Here is a 9,949-nt window from a genome sequence, read left to right as displayed (position 1 = left end):
TCACGTTTAAATGACCTTGAACAACCCCACCTGTGCGACTTTATTGAAGTGTCCAGGTAAAGATCCACAGTGAGCCAGCGTGGGAGCTCATGCCTTTAATCCTAGCACACTGAGTTAAGGTGCATGTGTATTATTCAGTGTTGGATATCAGCTGTGTTTACATAGATAGTTCCAGGCCAGCCAGGGATGCATGGTGAGACTCTGTATGTATATAAAAAAACAAACCATAGTCCTCTGAAGATGTTCATGAAAACAAATCCTCTTTGATCCAGGGAGAGGGCTCGTCAGTGAGGAGCACTGGCTGCTCTTGTGTATTCTTATCATCCAGGTTTCCTAGAACACAAGTTGTTGAAACTTCATGGTTTCTGTCGCCATTTTCTGGCCATTGAAGGCAACTGCAATATTGGCAAACCAACAAAAGGTGGAGGTGGGGGACTGAAAAATGACTGTGTGCATATTATCCCTCTGACATACTTCTGTGAACATGTACATTCCTGATTTTCAAAACAGCCAGAAATCTAAGCAAGGATATACAAATGGAAAAGGTGAGGACATGCACAAAAGTTAACATTCTAGTGATTATTTATCATATCAATGTAATTTGGAAAATAGCTATTTTCCTATTAAAATAGTCTGCATACAATCAGTTAATAATATCTTCATAAAGCAAATGTCTCAAAATTCTGAGTTCTTAACATGGCAAATATGGAATGATATCTACAAAAGTATAATTACTATTGAAATACATATTTCTTTTTTCTTTCTTTTTTAAAATTTTATTTATTTATTTATTTATTTATTTATTTGCATTCCAAATGCTGTTTCCTCTTCTTGTCCTCCCTTGAAGAGTTCTTCCCCAAATCTCCCCTACCCTTCCCTTTTGAGAAGGCAGCCCCCAACATGTATCCTCCCACCCTGGGGCATCCTCCCCCACTGAGATCAGACAAGGCAGCCCTCAGCTACATACGTGCTGGGAGCCTTGGGCCAGCCATTGTATGATCTTTGGTTGGTGGTTCAGTCTCCAGGAGCTACCAGGTGTCCAGGTTAGTTGAGCTGTTGGTCTCCTGTGGGGTTACCATTTCTTTGAAGGCCTTCAGCCCTTCCCCTAACTTTTCCATAGGTGTCCCTGACCTCTGTCCAATGTTTGTCTAATGTGGGTGTCTGCATCTGTCTCAGTCAGCTGCTTGGTAGAGCTTCTCAGAGAGCTGCTATCCTAGGTTCCTGTCTGAAAGAACAATATAGCCTCATTAATAATGTGAGAGAATGGTGCCTGCCCATGGGATATGTCTCAAAATAGACCAGTCACTGGTTGGCCATTCCTTTAGTTTTTTGCTCCATCTTTGTACTTGCATTTGTCTTAGACAGGACTAATTTTGGGTCATAAGTCTTGTAGATAGTTGTGTGTCCCAATTCCTCCACTGGGTGTCCTGTCTGTCTACTGGAGGTGGTCACTTCAGGTTCCATATCCCCACTGTTGAGCATTTTGGCTAAGACCACATGCATTGACTCCTGGGATCTTCCCTCATCTTAGGTCAATGGGATTTCCTAGAGAATTCTCCCACTCCCAGCAGCTGCAGATTTCCATTTATTCTCCTGGGCCTCTCTTCTGTCTCTCCCCACTTCTGGTCCTGCCCCCCTTTCCCTTTCCCTCCACTCTCCCACCCAGATATCTTGCTCTCTCTGCCTCCCATAACTATTTAGTTCCCCCTTCTAAGTAGGATACAAGCAACCTCACTTGAACCTTCCCTCTTATTTAACTTCTTTGGGTCTGTGTGTTGTATTATGCGTGTTCTAAACTTTTTGGCTAATATCCACTTATCAGTGGGTATATACCATGCATGTCCTTCTATGCCTGGGTTACCTCACTCAGGATGATATTTTCTAGGTCCATTTACTTTGTGTTTGCCTGTGAAATTCATGATGTTCTTGTTTTAAGTAGCTTAATAGTATTCCATGGTGTAAATGAATCACATTTCCTGTATTCATTTTTTTGGTTGAGGGATATCTGGGTTACTTCCACTTTCTAGCTATTATGGCTAAAGCTTCTATAAACATATTAGAGCACATGTCCTTGGGGTATAGTGGAGTATCTTTTGGGTATACATCCAGGAGCAGTTTATCTGGGTCTTCCAGTGATTCCAGCTTTCTGAGAAAGTGCCAGATTGATTTCCAGAGTGACTTTCTGAGTTTGCACTTCTACCAGCAATGGAGGAGTGTTCCCTTTCACCACATTCTCACCAGTATGGGATTTCACTTGAGTTTTTGATCTTAGCCATTTTTGAAAATCCATATAATTTCTAGGCCAGTGTACAGATCCTGATGTCAAAGCAATTGGGCAATGATGACTTCCTGGCATCTAGACTGGATTAATAAGGATATTGTTATAAGGACCATGAAGACAGACATCAGGTTAAAGCAATGTTTCCCCAGACACAACTCTAGAATAACAGCCCCAGCATTGGATCTTAGGTGGGGAATCAGTACACTAGAGATGCTGCTCCCTGGAGCTAATTTTCCATTATGCAACAAAACAGATCCCTGCCACTCGCACTGGGAAGTTTTAGGAAAAACCTTCAGCCACACTTTGATCTAGATTATAAGTCAAAATGAGAGCAGTTCAGACTCAGCCTTGACTCAGCAGTCATGGTGATGACTTTGCCTGACTTCCTGAAGCCAGTGGCTGCCTTGGCTGTGAGTGCTCTTATTCCTGTCCACCCTGAATTACCTTGCAGTATGCGGAAGAAATGTCTTCTCTTCCATCTCCCACATTATTGTGACAGCAGACACAAGAGGAAGTGCAGGGTCCAGAGGGAAAATCCTCTGCAGAGCTGAGCCAGGGTGCAAGGTAAAAAGTTTCTTTGCTCTTTCCCAATCAGACTCCTCTGCTACCTCGATCAGGCAGGCCCCTGCCCTGCTCCCCTCCTGTTTTTTTCACCTACTGGGTATCTGTTCCAGCAGACTCTGTCTGCCATCATTTGCCAACTCTAGGCTCACAATCTCTGTGTTTCTCTACATCTTTCTATACAGATTTGGGCTCCTAGAGTTTGGGGTCATTATTTTTAGCTAAATCAACAACATTTACTTTGTGGTTTTACCCAGTAAGGGAGAGAGTCTCAGGATACTGTCTGTGGTGGTTTGAATATCCTTGACCTAGGGAGTGTCACTATTGGGAGGTGTGGCCTTGTTTGAGTAGGTATGGCTTTGTTGGAGGAAGTCTGTCACTGTTGTGGTGGGCTTTTAGAGACTTCTAGCCACATGGAAGCCAGTCTTTTCCTGTTTGTCTTTGCAACAAGATGTAGAACTCTCTGCTTGTTCTCCAGAGCCATGCCTGCCAGGATGCTGCCATGTTTTCTGCCTTGATAATGTTTGAAACTGTAAGCCAGCTTCAATTAAATATCATCCTTTATAAGAGTTGTCTTAGTCATAGTGTCATTTTACAGCAGTAAAACCCAAACTAAGACACAGCCAGAGGTTTAGAAGGTTGGGAAGAAATAATGTTAGCAGTGCAGGCAGAAAGCCCTGTAACTCTTATTTATTCAGGGTTTCTATTCCTGCACAAATATCATGATAAACATAAAAAAGTAAGTTGGGGAGGAAAGGGTTTATTTACTTATACTTTCAAATTGCTTTTAATCACCAAAGAAAGTTGGGACAGAAACTCACAAAGGGCAGGAACTTGGAGGCAGATGCTGATGCAGAGGACATGGAGGGGTGCTGCTTACTGGCTTGCTTCCCCTGGCTTGCTCAGCTTACTTTCTTATACACAAAACCCACCAGTGCAGCTCTCAGTGGATAATGCTTCACTATGTCAAAGAAAGGCAGGATCCAGAGTGACCTTGGCCATTATGCATGATCAAAAGCCATCTTCATGCACCTCCCAAGCGGGGACCAACATTTGGGATGTAAATAAATAAAATAATTAATTCATAAAAGAACCATCCTCATGCATGGGACCACAGCATCTCATGCTAATCTGCCACATCTGTGTATCTACCAAAATAGACTCCCTTCATGCACATAGTGTGAATGATATGCCAGGAACCTTCACAAAAGGAAAGTTTCCTATGTAAAAAATATCTGTCCAAAGGACAGTCCTGTAGCCTCTGCCACACAGGGTAGGTAGATAATTTCATCCGGCTCTCCAAGTAGGTGATTGCAACATATTTAAGAACCCTATGATGTTTCTACTATATTATAAAGTGTCTTCTTAACCCTTCTGCAGCCCACTACAACAATGATAAACACTAAGCTCTCAGGAGAATATTTCCAGTTTGAATCCATGGCCATAACCATAACCACTTCAAAGGCTTACAGATTTCTCTGGTGAAATTTGTAGGAATATTAACAAGTGAGATTTGATAAGGTTTACTTACAAGTATGAACAATGGAAGACTTCTGAACTTAATCAACATTTTCCTTTTCAAAAGTAAATGAAATGGGATTGGAGAGATAGTGAGCACTGACTGCTCTTCCAGAGGTCCTGGGTTCAATTCAACATGGTGGATCACAATCATCTGTAATGGGATCCAATGCCCTCTTTTTCTCATGTGTCTGAAGACAACTACAGTGTGCACATCTACATTAAATAAATAATAAATAATATTAAAAACCTTAAAAACATAAAGTGTAATAACACAATATCCACCCAGTACACAAGACACAATATCCACCCAGTGCATAATATCCACCCAGTGCACCCATGCACATGAGCATGGATACTGTACCCTCTGAATTCAATTATGTTTCACATTACAGAGTGTAGGTAGTACCTGTATTATCCTAGTGACATATCAAAGGTCAAAATCTCCATTTAACTAGCATGGTGACCAATGCTTTTTTAAAAGATTTATTTATTTATTTATTTATTTATTTATTTATTTATTTATTTATTTTATATGATTACGCTGTACCTATCTTGAAAGACACCAGAAGAGGTTATCTGATCCCATTACAGATGGTTGTGAGCCAGTATGTGATTTCTGGGAATTGAACTCAGGACCTCTGCAAGGGTAGTCAGTGCCCTTAATCACTGAGCCATCTCTCCAGTCTGTGACTAATGCTTTTAATCTCAGCACTCATGGCACAGAGGCATGCACAGAGGCACAGAGAGTCCTGGTGAGACTCAAAAGGTGCAAGATGATCTGAAGATGTTGATAAAAATATTCCCTCTGTAGCTGAAGAGATGGTTATAATGTATAGAGGACTAGAGTCAGAGTCTGAATTCTAGGAGCTCACAACCTCCTGTGCATTTTCCTCCAGAGTTTCTCTTCTGGCCTCCACTGACAACTCCAACTCCTAACATTCACACAGACACAAACACACAATCATACACATGAATAAAAATATAAAAAGTGAGTCTAAAAATATTCTACTTGTACATTTCTGTGAAGCAGCATTTTCTAACTACACATAAACTACAAGGTTAAAAAGAATCAGAATAGAAGGTATCTCTAGTGGTAGATATGAGGACAAGGATAGGCAGAAATGTCAACATCTATTTTTGTCACCATATCATTAGATTTTGGAAAATAGTTGTCATCTTTTGTAAACATAATTATTCACATGTTCATTAGATGGAAGTCTCAGAATTCTCAATTCCTAACTTTGTGAACGTGAATTGCCATAAGACACAAACATGAGTACTTGATGAATAATCAATTTGAATGACTCTGTAGATAACCAGATATCTCAATGTTTGAGACTTCCTGACTCAGTGGTTTCTGGCCTAGACTCAGAGGATATTGTGGCCAGAATGAGGGGGACAATATCAGGGTAAGTAACTTGCCTTCTAGGATCCCAGGTCCCAGAGCTGGATCTGAGCTTGAGAGGCAGGACACCAGAGAGTTTTCTTCCAGGCATTCATATTCCCATGACCCAACCAAACTACCTTTATCACTACCTTTGTGAATTCTTAAGAGAAACCAATCAGGCTCCTCCTTTCAATATTATGAAATAAACACATAATAGCAGAATCTCTGACTTCACTCTTCAAACAGGATGAAGATGTATGTTACAGATTTTCGCATGCTACTCCTGGCTTGCCAACCCTGACTAGCCATCCAGAGGGTGATTTGGGGTGTTCATAGGGAAAGGACCCAATGTGGGAAACAAAAGGTCCCCATCCCAAGGGGAGCAGTACCAGGAAAGTCTCTCTTCTCCCTAGCCAAGACAGAACCTCCTGTTCCTTTCTGCATTTTACATCCTACCCTGCCTCTTGTTCCCTAATCCCAACTATTCTCAGTGGCCAGGTTGTTTAGCATCATGGGGTTCAAGTGTAGGCTCAATATATAAAATCCCACTGTATTTAGGGCCACACTGTGTTGACTTTTCCAAGTTCTCTTGCCTTGGCCTCACTTCCTGGAGCCCCTGCACATTGTTTTTGGCTTTGTGGATGATATAGAGCTGGAAGAATCAACAGCAGAGCAGGGACTCCAAGGATGGAACACTGTGCACCATGGATGGATCAGCAGAAGTCAGAGTACTAGGAGGNCACAAGACACAATATCCACCCAGTGCATAATATCCACCCAGTGCACCCATGCACATGAGCATGGATACTGTACCCTCTGAATTCAATTATGTTTCACATTACAGAGTGTAGGTAGTACCTGTATTATCCTAGTGACATATCAAAGGTCAAAATCTCCATTTAACTAGCATGGTGACCAATGCTTTTTTAAAAGATTTATTTATTTATTTATTTATTTATTTATTTATTTATTTATTTATTTTATATGATTACGCTGTACCTATCTTGAAAGACACCAGAAGAGGTTATCTGATCCCATTACAGATGGTTGTGAGCCAGTATGTGATTTCTGGGAATTGAACTCAGGACCTCTGCAAGGGTAGTCAGTGCCCTTAATCACTGAGCCATCTCTCCAGTCTGTGACTAATGCTTTTAATCTCAGCACTCATGGCACAGAGGCATGCACAGAGGCACAGAGAGTCCTGGTGAGACTCAAAAGGTGCAAGATGATCTGAAGATGTTGATAAAAATATTCCCTCTGTAGCTGAAGAGATGGTTATAATGTATAGAGGACTAGAGTCAGAGTCTGAATTCTAGGAGCTCACAACCTCCTGTGCATTTTCCTCCAGAGTTTCTCTTCTGGCCTCCACTGACAACTCCAACTCCTAACATTCACACAGACACAAACACACAATCATACACATGAATAAAAATATAAAAAGTGAGTCTAAAAATATTCTACTTGTACATTTCTGTGAAGCAGCATTTTCTAACTACACATAAACTACAAGGTTAAAAAGAATCAGAATAGAAGGTATCTCTAGTGGTAGATATGAGGACAAGGATAGGCAGAAATGTCAACATCTATTTTTGTCACCATATCATTAGATTTTGGAAAATAGTTGTCATCTTTTGTAAACATAATTATTCACATGTTCATTAGATGGAAGTCTCAGAATTCTCAATTCCTAACTTTGTGAACGTGAATTGCCATAAGACACAAACATGAGTACTTGATGAATAATCAATTTGAATGACTCTGTAGATAACCAGATATCTCAATGTTTGAGACTTCCTGACTCAGTGGTTTCTGGCCTAGACTCAGAGGATATTGTGGCCAGAATGAGGGGGACAATATCAGGGTAAGTAACTTGCCTTCTAGGATCCCAGGTCCCAGAGCTGGATCTGAGCTTGAGAGGCAGGACACCAGAGAGTTTTCTTCCAGGCATTCATATTCCCATGACCCAACCAAACTACCTTTATCACTACCTTTGTGAATTCTTAAGAGAAACCAATCAGGCTCCTCCTTTCAATATTATGAAATAAACACATAATAGCAGAATCTCTGACTTCACTCTTCAAACAGGATGAAGATGTATGTTACAGATTTTCGCATGCTACTCCTGGCTTGCCAACCCTGACTAGCCATCCAGAGGGTGATTTGGGGTGTTCATAGGGAAAGGACCCAATGTGGGAAACAAAAGGTCCCCATCCCAAGGGGAGCAGTACCAGGAAAGTCTCTCTTCTCCCTAGCCAAGACAGAACCTCCTGTTCCTTTCTGCATTTTACATCCTACCCTGCCTCTTGTTCCCTAATCCCAACTATTCTCAGTGGCCAGGTTGTTTAGCATCATGGGGTTCAAGTGTAGGCTCAATATATAAAATCCCACTGTATTTAGGGCCACACTGTGTTGACTTTTCCAAGTTCTCTTGCCTTGGCCTCACTTCCTGGAGCCCCTGCACATTGTTTTTGGCTTTGTGGATGATATAGAGCTGGAAGAATCAACAGCAGAGCAGGGACTCCAAGGATGGAACACTGTGCACCATGGATGGATCAGCAGAAGTCAGAGTACTAGGAGGAGAAAGCACAGGAGGCTCTGAGTTTTCAGAAAGTTACTTCAGAAACTGTTCCACGACTACACAAGTAGAGTGACTGGCAAGTGAGCCCAGATCAGAAATCCCAAATTTATAACTCTCGATGGGGTTGACAGAGTTCCTCATGTCCAAAGTTTACCCTGGAAAATGAAACCCATCATTCAGGAGAGCCAAGGGGGCATTTTCCTGAATTTCTGTGCACTTTAAGATAAAACCAGGGCACTTAGAAAGGACATATGGGAGGGACCTAGTCTACTGAGAGCCTAATCAAGGGTTTTTGGCTAGTTGGAATGGCTGAGAGAGGGGTCTAGTCCAGGATATCACCCAATCCAGAGGAAGTATGGCAGTGATGTGTTGCCTTGAGTGTACCTTAGTCATGGATTCTTAGAAAAAGCCTTCAATGGCCACAATTACATCATGCTGAATGAGGGCCAGAGGACTTGGGCCAGCGTTGGCAAAGCATTTGAGATGCTTAAACAAGTGTATGAGGAATCAAATTATACACAGTTTGTAAAGACTTATCTGGAGGCTGAATGTGGACTTCTTCCTCACACAGCTGGATTATGGGAAGGAGATTTTGCTGAGAGCAGGTAAGGACAGAAACTGCCACATATACTCTGAGACTGGAGCTCCTGACCACTGAGGATTCCCCTTCAGCAGGGAGCAGCTGGAATACTAACTCAGTCATTCATTAAAGAGGAAAGAAGGAGTGTGCATTTCTTGATTCAGCCAGAGCCAGGGACTCTCCAGAGGTCTAAGTCTTTTCTCAGGGTAGTTAAGTATGTTAAATAAGCAGCAGTTCCTTCTATTTACATTGTGAACCATGACCTGTCCCAGGCCTGTTCATCTCCATGAACAGTGACTTTGAACTCTGACCCTAGTGATTCTGAATCTTTTATCTCCACCCAGTCAGAAGCAGAGGAGTCCGAATTCCTAGAGGGAGATCCAGCATCTCCTGCTCTGTGCTGTCTCATGCTGACTCTGAATCTTTCCAAGGAGTAGATTATCCTATTCATATCCTTAGTGTAGGCTGCTGTGGGCAGTCTACACCTCTCTTTCAAGCTAACTCTCCTATCCATTCATAACAAGGCTTTATGAGCATTGATGAATCAATCAGCAGGAAGAATACAATGTGCCTTAAGTTTTCAATTGATATCTTCAGACCCCCCAAAATACATGTGACTCATAAGATCAGACTTGAGAGAAAAATCACCCTGAGGTGTTGGGCCCTGAACTTCTATCCTGATGTAATCACCCTGACCTGGCAGAGGGATAGAAGCAACCAGATCCAGGACATAGAGGTTATAGGGCAAGGCATGTAGGGAAATAATCTCCATGGTGGTTCCTTCTGGAGAAGAGCAGAGGATACACATATCATGTGAAACATGAGGGGCTGCCTGAACCCATCACCCTGAGATGGGGTAAGGACTTGGAGTGAGCACAGAGAGTACTCAGAAAAATGGGAGATCTTGTGGAGAACGATTTGGGTCAAGACTGAGAGTTAGAAGTCAGGAACCTCACTCCTGCTTTCCTTCCTTTCCCTTTGCAGAGCCTCCTCAGTCCACCATCCCCATCATGGCTATTATTATTGCTCTGGTTCTTGGAG

General features: G+C 42.1%; 1 pseudogene; it reads left to right on the top strand.

The window, feature by feature from the left end:
- The first annotated feature begins 484 nt into the window (after window positions 1-484).
- LOC110315209 overlaps window positions 485-9,949 on the top strand; it is a 35,769-nt pseudogene continuing 26,304 nt past the window's right edge.

This window comes from Mus pahari, unplaced genomic scaffold (genome assembly GCF_900095145.1).
Source record: "Mus pahari unplaced genomic scaffold, PAHARI_EIJ_v1.1 scaffold_9330_1, whole genome shotgun sequence".
NCBI classification, from domain to species: domain Eukaryota; kingdom Metazoa; phylum Chordata; class Mammalia; order Rodentia; family Muridae; genus Mus; species Mus pahari.
This window is presented reverse-complemented; position numbering and strand designations above follow the sequence as displayed.